This window comes from Bos indicus x Bos taurus, chromosome 19 (assembly GCF_003369695.1).
Source record: "Bos indicus x Bos taurus breed Angus x Brahman F1 hybrid chromosome 19, Bos_hybrid_MaternalHap_v2.0, whole genome shotgun sequence".
Lineage (NCBI taxonomy): Eukaryota > Metazoa > Chordata > Mammalia > Artiodactyla > Bovidae > Bos > Bos indicus x Bos taurus.
Window position 1 is genome coordinate 8,166,182 of NC_040094.1, and position 19,146 is coordinate 8,185,327.

The window sequence follows — 19,146 nt, forward strand, 5'->3', positions numbered from 1 at the left end:
CCCCGTGGGCCATTCCTAATGGACCTCACAGTTACAATAGGCTAAAGGTGCACAGGAGTCATAGTACCCTTTCACTACGTGCACAAGGGCTTGAGAAATCAATCCCTCCCGGGGCTGCAGTCCTGAGAATACACCTAGATTCTGAGCCAAGCTGTTTCCTTCCCCCATCCTCTCTCTGTACATCACTGGCTCTTTTATTTTGCCTTGAGATACCTTAGTGATCATGACTTCGGCTCTTGCCTGTAGTGATCCTCCTTGCATTTCACTCTTTACACAGAATAGGAAGGAGGTTTGCTTGCTTTGCGCAGAGGCTGAGCCACAGGAGAAAGCAGAGCCAATGTGATTTATTGAATGAAAGCACTGGACAATTACCAGCAACTTGCTCCTCTGCTGCCTCAAACAACCTAAACTGGTAAGTCCAATTTATTGTTGTCTTTCTTCATGTGAATGTGAGGCTTTTTTAGTTACTGATTATTTTTAAAATATGTACGTGTTGCTATGGTTTAAATGATGTAAAAAAAAAATGTGCATCTTCCAAAGTTAGCTGCAGGCAGCCCATGAAGATTACACACAGGCCGTACACAGTGGTTCTGCAATAACGCATGCATGTTTATGTGAATAGGTAAAAATGGGGATAGGGAAGCCCCATTTCTGATAACTGGGCATTTTGTTTGTAGCAAGCTTAAGGATATTTTGTGCTTGCATAACTGATTAGCATTAGCTACGAAAAATATGCTGTTCTTTTGTTGTGTGAGATCATTTTCCACTGGGGTTCTTGCTGCTGCTCCTGCTGCTGCTAAGTCGCTTCAGTCGTGTCCGACTCTGTGTGACCCCATAGACGGCAGCCCACCAGGCTCCCCTGTCCCTGGGATTCTCCAGGCAAGAACACTGGAGAGGGTTGCCATTTCCTTCTCCAATGCAGGAAAGTGAAAAGTGAAAGTGAAGTCGCTCAGTCGTGCCTGACCCTCAGCGACCCCATGGACTGCAGCCTTCCAGGCTCCTCCATCCATGGGATGTTCCAGGCGAGAGTACTGGAGTGGGGTGCCATTGCCTTCTCCGACTGGGGTTCCTGAGTACCTACAAAATACCTGTGGGATCAGGAAAAGATGGATCCCATCACGCTGATAATCCTGAATACAAATCTAGGCACATTGCTGTCTTTAATCCAGTGTGCAGGCTGGACATCCAGAGCAGAATGTTAGCATTCTGTCCATCCTGGGTTGGCATGATCATAAATAACATCATGATTGGATGTTGAGGACACCTGCCAAGGGGACACAGTGAACATGCATGCAAACCCTTGCCTGATCACTGCCACTTCTACACCCATGTTTCTTAAGTCTTTTATTCCATGAATATATATAGTTGGAAGGAAGTCTTAAGTTTGAAAGTGGAATATTTTGAGTGCCCTGTTACCCATGCTGGTTGTTGGCCCAGCCAAGGTGCTGGAAGTACCACTGACAAGACTGAGTTTGCTTCTGTGCTGGGCCTCCAAAATCCCTGTACTCATTTAATTTTCTCATGTTCTAAATAAGACATAAACGAATTTCTGCAGAGGGGGAAAGTGAATGGAGAAAATTATTGTTTTTCCTACCATCACCACCACCACTATCTCTCCTTAGTCTTTTGTTTGCCTGGCTACTGCAAGACTTTATGGCATCATCAATCCATTTCTGGTGGACTCAGAGTCTACATAAATGTCATACAGAGTTTGTTGTCTTTGGTGCATTCTCTCTGCAGTATATCACTGGCTGTTCAGATGAAGCTGTGGCCTTGAGTGCTGACAAGGATGGATGATGTTGGAACAGTGAACAGCATGTTTCTCTAAATACAAAGCAAAGTTAAGAAATCTGAGAGATGGGTGGCCTTTTGCCTAGTAGAAAGTATCCCCAGGCTACTCAGTCATAAGAACAGGGTCATTCTCCTGCATGATTTGGCTGTTTCAGCAAATGATGGCATCCTAACAGGAGGGAGACAGCATTGTTTAGTGGCTAGAGATGTCAGGAAAGCCAGTCCCTTTTGGTTATTTCCCCAGTGAAGTGTGTGTCTTCGAGAATTCATTTACTCTCCCTGAATCTCTATTCCTCCACTCTTTCCATCTCTAGTTGTTTCAAAGAAGACACACTAGGGTCAATTAATGTATCTATGAGTTACTACTTAAATCTTTCTTGTTAAAGGATGCAATAGGCAATCAAGATCACCATTAATGCGCTTTAATCCAGAGCCTGTGTACCAAAATCCTACAGATGAGAGTTTACGTGGGGACGAGGAGATGCATGCCCCCTCCTTCATCTAACAGAGATTACACTTAGAGCATTGGAAGGGGAGCATAGAGATGAAAAATGGCATTTTTTAAAAACTTAAAATTCAAATAAATTGGTCATGTAAATAATTTTTTCATTATATTGCACAGTAATAACTGATTTTCTATACTTGGATAACAAGATACTGAAGGTCTTAAATGTTTGAAATAAACAAATGTGACTACTTCGGGAGAGTTAATTCAAGGATGAAAGAACTCCATGTAATGAATTTATGACAACTTTAAGATGTTCAAATTACCCCTGTACCTATGTACATGGAATTAGCAGCTGCAAATGTATTATGATTTGAGGTGTTCTAGAAGGTTCATCTTCTCAAAAAAAAAAAAAAAAAATCCATCTCCAGGACGAAAATAAATGAAATTATTTTATCTGGGATTCAGTTAAGCATTGCTGTCCTTTATGAAACACAGATATTTCTTCAGTTCAGTTCAGTCGCTCAGTCATGTCCGACTCTTTGTGACCCCATGAATCGCAGCACGCCAGGCCTCCCTGTCCATCACCAACTCCCAGAGTTTACTCAAACTCACGTCCATCGAGTCAGTGATGCCATCCAGCCATCTCATCCTCTGTCATCCCCTTCTCCTCCTGCCCCCAATCCCTCCCACCATCAGGGTCTTTTCCAATGAGTCAACTCTTCACATAGGGTGGCCAAAATATTGGAGTTTCAGCTTTAGCAACAGTCCTTCCAATGAATACCCAGGACTGATCCCCTTTAGAATGGATTAAAATGGACTGGTTGGATCTCCTTGCAGTCCAAGGGACTCTCAAGGGTCTTCTCCAACACCACAGCTCAAAAGTATCAATTCTTCGATGCTCAGCTTTCTTCACAGTCCCAACTCTCACACCCATACATGACCACTGGAAAAAGCATAGCATTGACTAGACGGACCTCTGTTGGCAAAATAATGTCTCTACTTTTGAATATGCTATCTAGGTTGGTCATAACTTTCCTTCCAAGGAGTAAGCGTCTTTTAATTTCATGGCTTCGATCACCATCTGCAGTGATTTTGGACCCAAAAAAAATAAAGTCTGACACTGTTTCCACTGTTTCCCCATCTATTTGCCATGAAGTGATGGGACCAGATGCCATGATCTTCGTTTTCTGAATGTTGAGCTTTAAGCCAACTTTTTCACTCTCCTCTTTCTTAGGACAGATAATAAGTTAAGCCACTGATCCACATGCATATGAAATCCCTTCAGTTGTCTCCAACTCTTTGCAACCCCATAGACTGTAGCCCGCCAGGCTTCTCTGTCCATGGGGATTCTCCAGGCAAGAATACTGGAGTGGGTTGCCATGCCCTCCTCTAGGGGAATCTTCCCAACCCAGGGATCAAACCTGCATGTCTAATATCTCCTGCATTGGCAAGTGGGTTCTTTACCACTAGCGCCACCTGGGAAGGCCCAGTCACTGATATCTTACCATAAATGAATGTATTAAATATTTTAAATGTATGTGTTAAATGTATTTAAATGAATGTATTAAATATTTTGTACCTCAGGGGAAACCCAAAGAATGCTACATTAATATTATATTAATTGTATTGCTTTCTATCTATTTTATACCTGTCTCCAAGAGGTTCCTTCATAATTATTATTTCACTCTTGAACAGAAAACTAAGTAGCCCTTAGGACAAGCTGCCTCATTTTTTAGTGAAATGCTTGGATTAGACAGTATCATCTAGACTTCCTCTAGGCCCTTGAGAGTCACACTGTGGAAAGCTGGACTCACCATCTTCCTTCTTTAAATCCACTTTTCCTCCTGTGTTCTTTTTTTTTTTTTTTTTTTTTTTTGATTATTGGTGGAAGGCCTATGTACCTAGCTAGCCAAGCAGAGAACACAGAAGTCAATTTCCTAATTCCTTGGCCTTTCCGTCCAATCACTCACCATGCTTGGTTCATTCTATCTTCTTCGCATGTTTAACCTGCCCAGCCCTCTCCATCTCTTCTGCCACACACTGTAGCTGAAGTCACCGGCTCCCGGGGGGCTTCTTCAAGACCTTGGTTTTCACTTGTCCTATCACCACCCTCTCCCCTTCTGGATGCCTCCAGAGAAATTCTCTAAAAGTGCAAGCATCAGCTTTGTCTTAAAATCGTCTGCTGCTGCTGCTAAGTCGCTTCAGTCGTGTCCAACTCTGTGCGACCCCAGAGATGGCAGCCCACCAGACTCCCCCGTCCCTGGGATTCTCCAGGCAAGAACACTGGAGTAGGTTGCCATTTCCTTCTCCAATGCATGAAAGTGAAAAAATAAAGTGAAGTCGCTCAGTCGTGTCTGACTCCTAGCGACCCCATGGACTGCAGCCTACCAGGCCCCTCCGTCCATGGGATTTTCCAGGCAAGAGTACTGGAGTGGGGTGCCATTGCCTTCTCCATAAAATCCTCTAGCGATTCCTATTATGAACAAGTTGAAATCTGTGCTGCTTAGCGTGGCATGTGAAGTCCTTGATGACCCGAGCCTATGACTTCTCCTGGCTTCTTTCTCAAGGTCCTGGAACAGTGGGTGAAATGTACCACTGACCATGTCAGAGCCCAGAAAACTCCCATCAGAGCTCCTATAGACACTGATCTACCAGCAACACCGTGATGGTTCACATCTCCATGTCCTAACCTGACCCAGCCTGCCAAGAATGCCTTTTCCTTTCCTTCCTACATTCCTGCTTGGGCACCACCTTCTCTAACCCCTTTCCCCCTACCCCCTTTTCCCATAACCACCTTCTGTCACCCACAAAGTTAATCACTTATTCCTTTTGCTACTTCTTGGTCTTTTAGACATTTGAGACCAGTGTCTAGACATTAATTTATCAGATACAGACCCTTATTTCCTGGGTCTGAAACCTAGATCTGTGCCTTAGTACTGCCTCAATTTCTATGTCGAGTGAGGATGAGAAAAGTCCTTATTTCACAGGGCTATTGTGGGATTCAATGAACTGATACATATATTATTATTCTAAACAGTGACTGTATCAGAGAAGGTGCCAGGGAAGTAAAATATATTATTCTTACATAATTTCACATGTCACACTATTTCATAGCTGCATATACTTGTATAACTGCCTTCATTCTTAGCCTATGAGCCCCTTGGGGTACAGGTAGGTCAATCAACCTGTTTCAAATTGCCCAGGACTCTTCCAGTTTTAGCACTGTAAGTCCTGCAACCAGGGAAACCACTCAGTCCCAGGCAAACCAAGCCAACTGGTTGCCCTGTGAGGACCCTATGTGTTCTCCTCTGAATAAGGGTCTGACATAGGGTGCATAGGTTACAAAGTAGATTATCCATAAGGATTTACTGAACTATAGAATCAGTATTGTCTTTTCACTTTCTACCTCATAAATATACTTTCAAACTTCAAAAATCAGTCTTCTTCTTGCTGTGAAGTCACAGCTGACTTTTAAAAACTTATCACTGAATAGCTGAATATATTATTTTTTGAAAAATGCACAGGAACTGAAAAGGATGCTTCCACCCTGTTATATACCGTCAGTGTAATAGAATCGGCCACACGTTAGCAACCGAAGACATACTCGTCATGTTAAGCAGCGGAGAATGTGGGAAGGGGTCATACTTTTCTGTCTAGTGACAGGCAGGCTGGAGTCTAAAGGTCCCTAGTTCACCTCACAGCCTGAAGAGCAATCTTGTCCCAGTCAGAAATGTCCCCTTCACTAAATGTATCTGTCTACCCAGCTGTCAGAAGTGGCTAGAATTCCTGTTTCTAATATGCTTTGTTTTACCACCGCTCCTCATTCAAACTGGCTCAGTTCATTTTTCACAGTACAAATACAACAAGAAAGTTCCACAACCAAGCGCCTATGAGACAGGGACTCTGGACACGCCAGAACTCATAATGAGGGCAAGATCTTGTCTTCAGAATCAAGGTCTAAGAAGCTGATAGGCAGCCAGACCAGAAAAATAGCAGAGTTGCTAAGAGCAGGAGGTTTAGAGTCAGCGTTCCAATTCTACCTCCTCCATTTACTAGCTACAGGATCTTGGACAAATTACCTCACCTCTCTGGGCCTCAGTTTTCTTGTTTTTAAAATGATGATGTATTAGTAGTGCTGATTTCCTCATGAAAGTGAAAGTGAAGTTGCTCAGTCATGTCCAACTCTTTGCAACCCCATGGACTGTAGCCCACAAGGTTCCTCCGTCCATGGGATTTTCCAGGCAACAATACTAGAGTGGGTTGCCATTTCCTTCTCCAGGGGGTCTTCCTGACCCAGGGATGGAACCCGGGTCTCCTGCATTGTAGACAGACGCTTTACCATCTGAGCCACCAGGAACGTCCCAGTGGTCCTATAATTTCCTCATAGGATTGTTATTATATTTTGTCTCAGCCTATGAAAACAAAGCCTGAGGCAGAGTCAATTGCAAATATTCTATCTGGTACTGACAGATGCAACCTGAGGGCATCAGACTTGAAGGAATAAAAGAAAATGAGCCAAAGAATGAGGGGGAACAAATACAGGTGGTTTGTAGCTGAACTAGCCAAAACATCACAAGAAAACACATATGGCTGTTTGTTTGCTGGTGACTGCTTCCAAGAAGCCTTCAAAACAGTCCACAGGGAAGGAATGGAGAGGAAACTATCTGCTGGATGCTCCCAGTCTCCTGTCTCTCATGATCCAGCTTTCCCATATCGGGATAATGTTACCCAGTCCTTCACTGTAGCCGTGATTGAGGCTGGAGCCTCCCTCCGTGGGTCTAGTTGGGTCAGAGCTGTTGAAGCTACTGTCACAACAAGCATGATAGACCCGCCCTTCACTTGTGACAGCTGGGGGCATAAGAGATGGGTCAACAGCAGCGGCCACAGCTCTCTGCTTGAGCAAGCAGCCAAAGCCCAGGAAACAGGTAGTTTTGAAATAAATCTGAACAGACTCCACTCTCCGTAGGTTATTCTTGCCATTTTGGACGTGCATTGTCCAGGCTACTCTCACTCTTGCCTTACAGCTCGGCTATTCACAGGTCCAGGCCATAATATGTCAAAGAGCAGAAGTCTTTGATTTTCATTAAGTCCAGTTTATCAATTTATTTTATGGTTTGTGCTTTTTGGATCTCCTCTAAGAAATCATTATCTTATTCAAGTTCACAAAGATTTTCTCTTATGTTTCCTTCTAGAAGTTTTAGTTTTAGCTTTCAAAGTTAGGTCGATGATCTATTTCAAGTTAATTTGTATATATGATATGAAGTAGGAGTTAGGTTCTTTTTTGCATATGTATATCCCATTGTGCCATCACCCATTGTTTCAAAAGAATGTTGAAAAAATAATTTTTCTCTATTGAATTATCTTGACCCTTTGTGAAAAACCAACTGACCATATATGTTGAGGCCATTTCTGGGCTCTCTATGCTGCTTCAGTCTCCTATATGTCTATCCTTATGCCTTTGTCTTTATATATACAGCAATCCTTATACCAGTACCATATCTTGATTATTGTAGCTTTATAAGTCTTGAAATAAGGTTGTGTAAGCAACTTTGTTCTCTTTTCAATGTTGTTTTGACTATTTTGGATTCTTTCCATTTTCATACAGCTTGTCAATTTCTAGAAAGAAAAACAGACTGCTAGAATTTACTTGTGAGCTCATTGAATCTATAGCTCAGTTTGGAAGAACTAGCAGCTTAACAATACTAATTCTTCTGATCTGATCATGAAGAAGGTCTACCTTTATTTATTTAGGTCTTCTTTAATTCACATATTAATGTCATGTAGTTTTAACTATAGTTTTGCATATATTTTGTTGTATTTAGTTCTAAGTAGATTTTTGTGTATTTATTAGATTGTTCTACAGAGGTTTTATGTCATCTACAAATGAAGACTGTCTTCCTTGTTTCTCTCCAATCTATGTGCCTTTATTTTTCTTATCTTACTTCACTGGCAAGGATGCCTAGTAAAACAGAAAAGGTAAGAATGGACAGTCTTGCATTTTTTCTGATCCTGGAAAGAAGGAGTTGGTTTGTAATCATTAAACATAATGTTGGCTATAGGTTTTTGTAGATTCTCTTTATCAGGTAGAAGAATTTCTCTTATATTCCTAATTTTTTTTTAATTTATAAATGGTTGTTGACATTATCAAATGCTATTTTATATACATCTATAAAGATGACCATATGGCTTTTCCCCTTTATTCTGTTAGTGCAACAAATTATGGTGAATGCTATACTAGCTTGCTTTCCTGCAATAAGCCATGACTGATCGTGATATTATGCTTTTTGTATACTGCTAAATGTGGGTGTGTCTGGTAGTGAAAGTGAAGTCCAGTGCTGTAAAGAGCAATATTGCGTAGGGATCTGGAGTGTTATACCCACAAATCAAGGTAAATTGGACGTGGTCAAGTAGAAAATGGCAAGAGTGAACATCAATATTTTAGGAAACAGTGAACTAAAATAGATGGAAATGGGTGAATTGAATACAGATGACCATTATATCTACTACTGTGGGCAAGAATCTCTTCGAAGAAATAGAGTAGTCCATAATTATAGTCAACAAAAGAGTCCAAAATGCAGGAGTTGGGTGCAATCTCAAAAATGAGAGAATGATTTCAGTTCATTTCCAAGGCAAATCATACAGCATCACAGTAATCCAAGTCTATGACCCAACCACTAACGCCAAAGAAACTGAAATCGAATGGTTCTAGGAAGAACCTCAAGACCTTCTAGAACTGACACCAAAAAAAAGATGTCCTTTTCATCATAAGTGATTCGAATGCAAAAGTATGAAGTCAGGAGATACCTGGAGTAACAAGCAAGTTTGACCTTAGAGTACAAACTGAAACAATACAAAATGAATTTTGCCAAGAGAACGCACTGGCCATAGCAAACACCTCTTCCAATACAAGAGATGACTCTACACATGGACATCCCCAGATGGTCAATACTGAAATCAGATTGATTATATTCTCTGCAGCCAAAGATGGAGAAGGTCTGTGTCATTCAGTCACTCAGACATGTCCAGCTCTTTGTGACCCCATGGATTGCAGCACACCAGGCTTCCCCATCCTTCCCTATCTCCCAGAGCTTGCACAAACTCATGTACATTGAGTCTGTGATGCCATCCAACCATCTCATCCTCTGTCATCCCCTTCTCCTCCTGCCTTCAATCTTTCCCAGCATCAAGGTCTTTTCTAAGAATTCAGCTCTTCACATCAGGTGAAGGTCTATACAGTCGTCAAAAACAAGACCTGGAGCTGACTGTGACTCAGATCATGAGCTCTTTATTGTATAATTCAGGCTTAAATTGAAGAAAGTAGGGAAAACTACTAGACCATTCAGATATGACCTAAATCAAATCCCTTATAATTCTATAGTGGAGGTGACAAATAGAATTAGATCTAGTAGACAGAGTGCTAAAGAACTACGGATGGGGGTTCTTAATACTGTACAGGAGGCAGTGACCAAAATCATCCCAAAGAAAAAGAAATGCAAGAAGGCAAAGGAGGCAGACCAAAATCATCCCAAAGAAAAAGAAATGCAAGAAGGCAAAGTGGTTATCTGAGTAGGCCTTACAAATAGCTGAGAAAAGAAGAGAAGGAACAGGCAATGGAGAAAGGAAAAGATATACCCAACTGAATGCAGAGTTCCAGAGAATGGCAAGGAGAGATAAGAAAATCTTAAGTGAACTGTGCAATGAAACAAAGGAAAACAATGGAATAGGAAAGACTAGAGATCTCTTCAAGAAGACATGAAGGGAATATTTCAGGCAAAGATGGGCACAGTAAAGGACAGAAACAGCAAGGACCTAACAGAAGCAGAAGAAATTAAGAAGAGGTGGCAAGAATACACAGAAGAACTGTACAAAAAAGTTCTCATGACCCAGATAACCACGATGGTGTGGTCACTCACCTAGAGCCAGACATCCTGGAGTGTGAAGTCAAGCGGGCCTTCAGAAGCTTTACTATGAACAAAGCTAGTGGAGGTGATGGAATTCCAGCTGAGCTCTTTCAAATCCTAAAAGATGATGCTGTGAAAGTGCTGCACTCAATATGCCAGCAAACTTGGAAAACTCAGCAGTGGCCATAGGACTGGAAAAGGTCAGTTTTCATTCCAATCCCAAAGAAAGGCAATGCCAAAGGATGTTCAAACTACCATACAATTGTGCTCATTTCAGATGCTAGCAAGTAATGCTCAAAATCCTTCAAGTTAGGCTTCAATAGTACATGAAGTGGGAACTTCCCAATGTACAAGCTGAATTTAGAAAAGGCAGAGGAACCAGAGTTCAAATTCCCAACACCTACCAGATCATAGAAAAAGCAATAGAATTACAGGAAAAAAAAAAAAATCTACTTCTGCTTCATTGACTTTGCTAAACTCTTTTACTGTGATCACAACAAATTGTGGGAAATTCTTAAAAAGATGGGAATACCAGACCACCTTACCTGTCTCCTAAGAAACCTGTATGCAGATCAAGAAGCAACGATTGGAACTGGACATGGAACAAAGGATTGGTTCAAAACTGGAAAAGGAGTACATCAAGACTGTACATTGTCACCCTGCTTATTTAACTTATATGCAAAGTACAATCATGTGAAGTGCCAGGCTGGATGAAACACAAGCTAGAATAAAGATTGCCAGGAGAAATATCAACAACTTCAGGTATACAGATGATACCACTCTACTGGCATAAAACGAAGAGGAACTAAAGAGCTTCTTGATGAAGGTAAAAGGGGAGAGTGATAAAGCTGGCTTAAAGCTCAACACTCAAAAAACTAAGATCATGGCACCCAGTTTCATCACTTCATGACAAATAGATGGGGAAAAGTGGAAACAGTGATAGATTTTATTTGTCTGGGGTGGGATCCAAAATCACCATGGATGATGACTTCAGCCATGAAATTAAAAGACACTTGCTACAACATCTTTATTTCAAGTTAAACCTGCAAGAGGACAGCTTCATTGAACTCTTTGCTATGCAACATGAGGACTTCACTAAAGAAGACCTGATGGAATCGAAGGCCCAGAGAAAGGACAAAGAAAGACAAGAGGAGGAAGTAACTGAAGAGAGTCACAGTGCAGCAAATGGCAAGGGGATTTTCTTTATTTGAGGAGCAGTGTTCGTGTTTGTGACACAGGAGCTGAATATAGAACAGTACACGAAAGTTGCAGCAGCTATTTGGAACGCAATCCAGAGCTACCATGTCATCTATGATAAGAAAAAAACCAAACAATAGCTACTGCCAAACATCACTGGGTTGTTTTTTCAAGAGTGTATATAGAAATGAATCCAACAAAGAACCAGAGCCTGTGCCAGCAGGGTCAAGAGTGAGTGAAGCTGCAGCTTGCCCTCCATCTCCTTTGGCTGGCAATCCATCACCTCTACCGTCTCCACCCCCTCTTCCTTCTCCAGGCAGTAACTCCTCTTGCCTGGTTACTCACTGCCAGCCCCTGAATGCCATCTTTTGTACTGTTCTACCGTACTTTTCAAGGTTCTGTACTGTAAGATATATAGTGCTTTATTTTTTTATTTTTTAATATATGTTTGTGTATAGGTATTATAAACCTATTACAGTACAGTACTATACAGTTGGTTGTGTTAGTTGGGTACCTAACTTTGTTAGACCTACCAACAAACTGGATTAACAAATGTGCTCTTAGAACGCAACTCATTCATATGTAGGGGACCCACATGTATGTAAAATAGATAAATAACAAGGACCAATTGTATAGTACAGGGAACTATATTCATTATCTTATAATAACTTATAATAGAAACCCTGAATAAAGAAAATATATAATCTTATATTCAACTGAATCACTTTGCTGCACATTAGAAACTAACATGACACTGTAAATCAACTATAGTTCCATTAAAAATTAAAATTAGTAAAGAAACCCTACCATTAAAAAATTGGCCCTCAAAATAAAAAAGAATCAAAGTTAAAAAAAAAAAAAAAGAGTGAATGATAATGATTCCTTCATTTTTATGAAATTCTGGAAAATGGAACCAACAGAAGTAGACCAGTAATTGCCTGGGAACAGTGGACCTAAAATAAATATATATTCAGAAAATATTTATGGAACATCTATTTATTTCAAGCATTCTGTTAAACTATTGGTATGTGTGCTGCTGCTGCGGCTGCTGCTAAGTCTCGGCAGTCATGTCTGACTCTGTGCGACCCCATAGACGGCAGCCCAGCAGGCTCCTCTGTCCCTGAGATTCTCCAGGCAAGAACACTGGAGTGGGTTGCCATTTCCTTCTCTAATGCAGAAAAGTGAAAAGTGAAAGTGAAGTCGCTCAGTCGTGTCTGACTCTTAGCGACCCCATGGACTGCAACCCACCAGGCTCCTCCGTCCATGGGATTCTCCAGCCAAGAGTACTGGAGTGGGGTGCCATTGCCTTCTCCAAGGTATGTGTTACTTCACTTAAAACTTTAATACCCCTTTAGACATGACTATTAAAATTGAGATGGTAACACCGTTAAAATGAGGAAATCGAAGCTAATATTTTGCTAAATATCATCCAGTTAATAAGTTGAAAAGCCAAAACCTGAAAGTAGATCAGACTTATATCAAAGTCCTTACTTTCGATTCTGTACTAAAACCACATCCTTCTGGCCTCTATGATTTTCTGATGAAAAGTCAGCTCTAATTCATTTTGAGGATTCCTTGTACATAAGGAGTTATTTCTTGCTTGTTTTCAAGATTTTCTCTTTGTCTTTAGCTTTTGAAAGTTTAATTATGATGTATCTAGGTGTGATTCTCTTTAACTCTATCCAACTTGGTGTTCACTAAATTCTTGGGTGTTTTTCATCAGTTTGAGGAAGCTTTTGGCCATTATTTTTTCAATATTCTTTCTCCTTCTGAAACTCCTATTAAATGTATGTTGGTATACTTGATGATGTTACAAAGATCTCCAAAACAATTTTTCTTCATTATTTTTTCCTTTTTGCTCCTAAAACTGATTTCAATTGACCTGTCTTTGAGTTGGCTGATTCTTTATTCTGCCTTTTCCAATCTGATGTTGAGTCCCTCTCATCAATTTTTCCTTTCAGTTATTGTGCTTTTCTTTTTGTTAGTTTTATGGGGTTTTGCTGCTGTTGGTTCTGTTTATCTTTGGCTGCACTGGGTCTCCACTCCTGCACACAGCCTTTCTCTAGTTGCCGTGAGAGAGTGGGGTCTACTCTTTGTTGTGGTGTATGAGCTTCTCATTGCAGTGTCTCCTCTCGCTGGGGAGCACGGCTTCCAGGCATGTGAGCTTCCGAAGTTGCAGTACTTGGGCTCAGTAGTTGTAGCGCAGAGGCTTATCATCCCCTGCCCTGTGGAATCTTCCCAAATCAGGGATCAAACATGTGTCTCTGTATCAGCAGGTGGATTCTTAACCACTGGATCACCAGTGAAGTCCCAATTATTGTACTTTTCAACTCCAGAATTTCTGTTTGGTTCTGGCTTTGCTTAATAAATTCTACCTTTTATTGATATTTTTTATACGGCGAGACATCCATTCTCTTGATTTCCTTTATTTCTTTAGACATACATTCCTTTAGTTCCTTGAACATATTTAAGATATCCAATTTAAGTCTTTGTCTAACAAGTCCAACATTTAGACTTCTTCAAGGGCAATATTAACATATTGCTTTATTTCCTGTGAATGGAAAATAGCTTTGGTATATTTAATACTTTTTTCTGTTGAAAACTAGGCATCTTAAACAATATAATGTGGCAACTCTAGATATCAGATTGTCCCCTAACTGAACTTGTAAAGTCCAGAACTAAATCTGTAAAGTCTGTATTTTCATCATATGTGGCCTCTGAAGTCTTTGTTTGGTTAACTTTGTTGTTTCTCAGTCGCTCAGCCATGTCCAATTCTTTACGATCCCATGAAGTGCAGAATGCCAGGCTTCCCAGTCCTTCACTATCTTCCAGAGCTTGCTCAGCTCATGTCCATGGAGCTGGTGATGACATCCAACCATCTCATCCTCTGTTGTCCGCTTCTCTTCCCACCTTCAATCTTTCCCAGCATCAGCGTCTTTTCTAATGAATTGGCTCTACACATCAGGTGACCAAATTATTGGAGCTTCAGCTCCAGCATCAATCCTTCCGATAAATATTCAGGATTTATTTCCTTTAGGATTGACTGGTTTGACGTCCTTGCAGTCCAAGGGACTCTCAAGAGTCATCTCCAACACCACAATTCAAAAGTATCAATTCTTCAGTGCCCAGCCTTCTTTATGGTCCAACTCTCACATCCATACATGACTACTAGAAAAACCATAGCTTTGACTATACGGATCTTTGTTGGTAAAGTAATGTCTCTACTTTTTAACATGCTGTCTAGGTTTGTCATAGCTTTTCTTCCAAGGAGCAAGCATCTTTTGATTTCATGACTGCAGTCACCATCTGCAGTGATTTTGGAGCCCAAGAAAAAGTGGTCAGCTAATGATCAAATAAAATTTTCATTAAAGGGCTAGAACCAATCTTGGCAGAGTGGCTCTATGTGTATGTTGGGGCACACCTTCAATACTCATCAGGCAGTTGGCAGCTCTGTGGTAGCCTTCATTCTCACTGGCACAGTGGTGAAGAATCTGCCTGTCAATGCACGAGACGCAAGAGATGTGAGTTTAATCCCTGGGTGAGGAAGAGCACCTGGAGTAAGAAATGGCAACCCAGTCCAGTATTCTTTCCTAGAAAATTTCATGAACAAAGGAGCCTGGTGGGCTACAGTCCATGGGGTCTCAAAGAGTCAGACACAACTGAGTAGTTAGGCACACACAACACTTAGCCTTCACATCCTGCTGGCACAGACCTCAAACTCAGACAGAGATGAGAGCTTAGGACCTTCTCAGGTATTTTACGAGAATCCTCTCATCTGGGAATGCCTGTGATCTGCTACATCCCCAGGAATGGGTCAGAACTCTTCAAAGTCTTCTTTGAACATCTAATTCTCCAACATTTTATTTTAAGCTTTCTGGTTATCTACTGTTTGTTACCACTCTTATCTGCCACCTCAGACAGCTATAATATTAAGTCACCACGGGTGTTTGTTTTCAAACACATGCCCCAGAGGAAAAGTTATTTGCACCTGGTGAGCTCTGAGTTAGATCAAATTTTAAAAAGCCTTGTGAGTGAATTCTTTCAGGGAACCACCAGACATGTCAAAAAATGACAGTTCTCTCAAGACGGGTTTTATCTCTATCACCATTCTGCACCATCCGTTGGCTACCAGACTACTGTTTAGTCTTCAAGGCTACCGCTGAGTTGATAGGAGTGAAGCATGTTTTAAAATGCCACAAAGCGCACTATTCTTAGCAAATTCAGTTACTTTTCTTGAATAAACACTTCCTGCATTGATGCAAAACTTTGGTTAATTTCCTGGGTTTTGAAAAATTAATTCAGACAATTTTTGCTAAGAAGAGGATCTTCAGCGGTCCTAATTTTGTCCCACTGTCATACTTTTCTTTTGCTTTTAATATCTCTGTAAAATGTTTAATTAGGTATACCACTTGTAAATGGCAATTTAAAAATCTCAATTGGAGAATTTTATCTTTTATTAGGAAAAGTAAACCATTTGAATGTATTGTGCTCACTAATAATATATTCAGTCTTAACCTTACTCCTTCATTTTACATGTCATTTATTATATTTTCTACTTTTATTTCTTTTTATTTTTCAAGTATTTTTAGACTTATTTTCATTCCCCCCTTCCCCCTAATAGTTTGAAGCTCTACTTACTATTTCTGTTTTACCATAAGTTACCATAAACATACAGATTAAAATATATAAATGTATTTTTATCACAATAAAGGCTAAGTAGTACATGGAGAAGGCAATGGCACCCCACTCCAGTACTCTTGCCTGGAAAATCCATGGACGGAGGAGCCTGGTAGGCTGCCATCCATGGGGTCGATAAGAGTCGGACACGACTTCGTGACTTCACTTTCACTTTTCACTTTCATGCATTGGAGAAGGAAACGGCAACCCACTCCAGTGTTCTTGCCTGGAGAATCCCAGGGATGGGGGATCCTGGTGGGCTGCCGTCTATGGGGTCACACAGAGTCGGACACGACTGAAGTGACTTAGCAGCAGCAGCAGTATAAGTACATAAAATCAGATTTCAAGACAATGTTTAAAACAAAGAAAACTAAATTATTACAGTGTACTTTGGTGTTTCTACCTTGGGAAAAAGACTTGCAGTAACTTTAATAATTGCTGCTATTTATTGAGTGAGTGTTATGCACCAAACAGGATGCTAACCTTTCAGTTGTGAATTTATTTAATCTTCACAACTCTGTAATAAATCTTTTTATACATAATTAGACTAGCTCAGAGAATTTTGTCAAAGTGTCCAAAGTTACATCAATTACAGATAACAATATCATGGTTCAAGCTTGGCTCTTCCAAATTCCAGAGCCAAAGTTACTCTGCTTCCCAAATGCTTGCCCCTTTCCATGGTGAAAATTTAAGAGCACATTTAGTTGGGAGGGGGGCAGTGGTGGTGTACATGTTTATGAGAACAGATAATAAAAAGTTGTCCTTCTAAGTATCTCTCATCAGACAAAATTCTATGTATAAAGGAGAAAAAGAAAATATGATGGGTGAAATCTAGAAACATGGAAACATGCTAAAGGATGGCCTGGAAGGAAGGGACAGCTAGGATGGTATGAGAAGGAAGTCAAAGAAAGAGAAGAAGCCAGTCTCTTCTGAGTGAAGGGAACAGATGGGAAATGAGCAAAGACAAAAGAGGCCACGTGGGTAGGTGTCATCAGTTAGAGGCCAAGCCACTAGAATTTGATCAATCGACAAGAATGTATTTACTGGACTCCTGGGCACTGAGAGATACTAAAGAATGTATGCTCATTTGGGGAATGATAATGATGAGGACAAGACAGATGGCTCGAACTGGGGCAGTAATGCTGAAGGAAATGACTAGAGGCAAGAGGAGGCAGAAATAAATAAGACAATCCCCATGTGAGCTAGCTTGCACATCAGATATCTGACATTTCTGTGAGAATGGTAAGATATAGAGGAAATGCTATAGTTGCTATTGAATTATAGGTAAAAGATTTGTGGACAGAAGGAGAAAGGTGCCATATCACCTGCCCTTTCCATTTCTGCTTTTGTGTAAATTAAAAGATTATTGAAGATGAATGAAAATGCACCCCCAGGTACATACATTACTACAGACAATGCTTTACATCCTCTTTCTAAATGTAAATATGGCCATTTAGCTAAGACTAGGTAGGGCCTGATGAAAACTATTAATATCAAATAAGTCTAGTCTCCTCAGTAGGCACTAAGAAGTCTTTGTGTTGAAGAAAATTACAAGCAAGATTTAATAGGTGCCTAAAGACGTTCAACAATGTAATGAAGAGGGATCTCCACTCATTAAATTGCAAATAAGTCAAGGTTAGTTGGTACTAGTGGAAATGGAACCCAATTCAGAGGCATGAGCAGAAATAAGCTTTCTGGGTCAACCCTTACTATATAATATATAATAGATTCTCAGATGTGCATTTATTTTCTCCAAAGTATCTACTGAATATATTCTACAACAAAAATGATAGCTGCCAGGAGTCTTCTTATATTCTAAGCTCTTTACATTCATTATTTCATCAAATCCCCACAACCATAATACATAGTTGTTGTTACTGTCCCTATTTTATAAATGAGGAAAATGAGATTCAGACACATTAAAACAACTGACTCAATATCACATAGTCAGTAGGTAGAAGAGGAACAATTCACATCTTCAGTTCAGTTCAGTCGCTCAGTCACGTCCGACTCTTTGCAGCCCCATGGACTGCAGCACACCAGGCGTCCCTGTCCTTCACCATCTCCTGGAGCTTGCTCAAACTCATGTCCATCAAGTCAGTGATACCATCCAACCATCCCATCCTCTGTCGTCCCCTTCTCCTGCCTTCAATCTTTCCCAGCATCAGGGTCTTTTCCAAGGAGTCAGTTCTCCACATCGGGTGGCCAAAGTATCGGAGCTTCAGCTTCAGCATCAGTCCTTCCAATGAATATTCAGGACTGATTTCCTTTAGGATGGACTGGTTTGATCTCCTTGCAGCCCAGGGGATTCTCAAGAGTCTTTTCCAATACCACAGTTTAAAAGCATCAATTTTTCGGTGCTCAGCTTTCATTATAGTCCATCTCTAACATCCATACATGACTACTGGAAAAACCATAGCTTTGACTGTATGGACCTTTGTCACCAAAGTAATGTCTCTGCTTTATAATATGCTGTCTAGGTCAGTTATAACTTTTCTTCCAAGAAGCAAGCATCTTTTAATTTCATGGCTGCAGACACCATCTGCAGTGATTTTTGGAGCCCAAGAAAGTAAAGTCTGTCACTGTTTCCATTGTTTCCCCATCTATTTGCCATGAAGTGATGGGACGGGATGCCATGATCTTTGTTTTTTGAATGCTGAGTTTTAAGCCAACTTTTTCACTCTCCTCTTTCACTTTCATTAATCTGTGTTATATTTCTTTTACCCTGAGACAGGCACCTTTTAAGTAGTGGGGAGATAAAAATTAATACTTGGCAGTCTTTGTTCTTATGAAACATATAGACAAGCTGGGAGAAAGAATGCCAAACAAACAGTTGGGGTGGGATAAAATATTTACTGTAACAGGCATATACTGAGTGAATGAGTAAAGAAACACACACATTTGCCTGGAGGTGTCAGAAACTACTTGAGCCTACACTTTAAGGATCAGCAATTGTTTTCCCAGGGGATGAAGGCACAGATGGAATTTTAATACATACAACCAGTGCATACAATGACCCAGAGGTAGGAAAGAGTTTGAACTATTTAGGAAACTCTAAGGCGGTCAGAAAGACTGAAACATAAAAAGTAGAAGTACAGTATCAGATGAAGCTGGAGAGGCAAGCACTTGTTT

General features: G+C 40.6%; 1 protein-coding gene across 2 annotated transcripts in view; it reads left to right on the plus strand.

Moving 5' to 3' along the window:
• ANKFN1 (ankyrin repeat and fibronectin type III domain containing 1) overlaps window positions 1–19,146 on the plus strand; it is a 299,993-nt gene that overhangs the window by 114,262 nt on the left and 166,585 nt on the right. Inside the window, exon 2 of one of the 2 annotated variants that reach the window (XM_027517947.1) lies at window positions 278–412. The gene's annotated coding sequence lies outside the window, so the exon portion shown is untranslated. Of the gene's footprint in view, window positions 1–277; window positions 413–19,146 lie in introns of those variants that run through there. The other variant, XM_027517945.1, reaches the window with a different exon arrangement.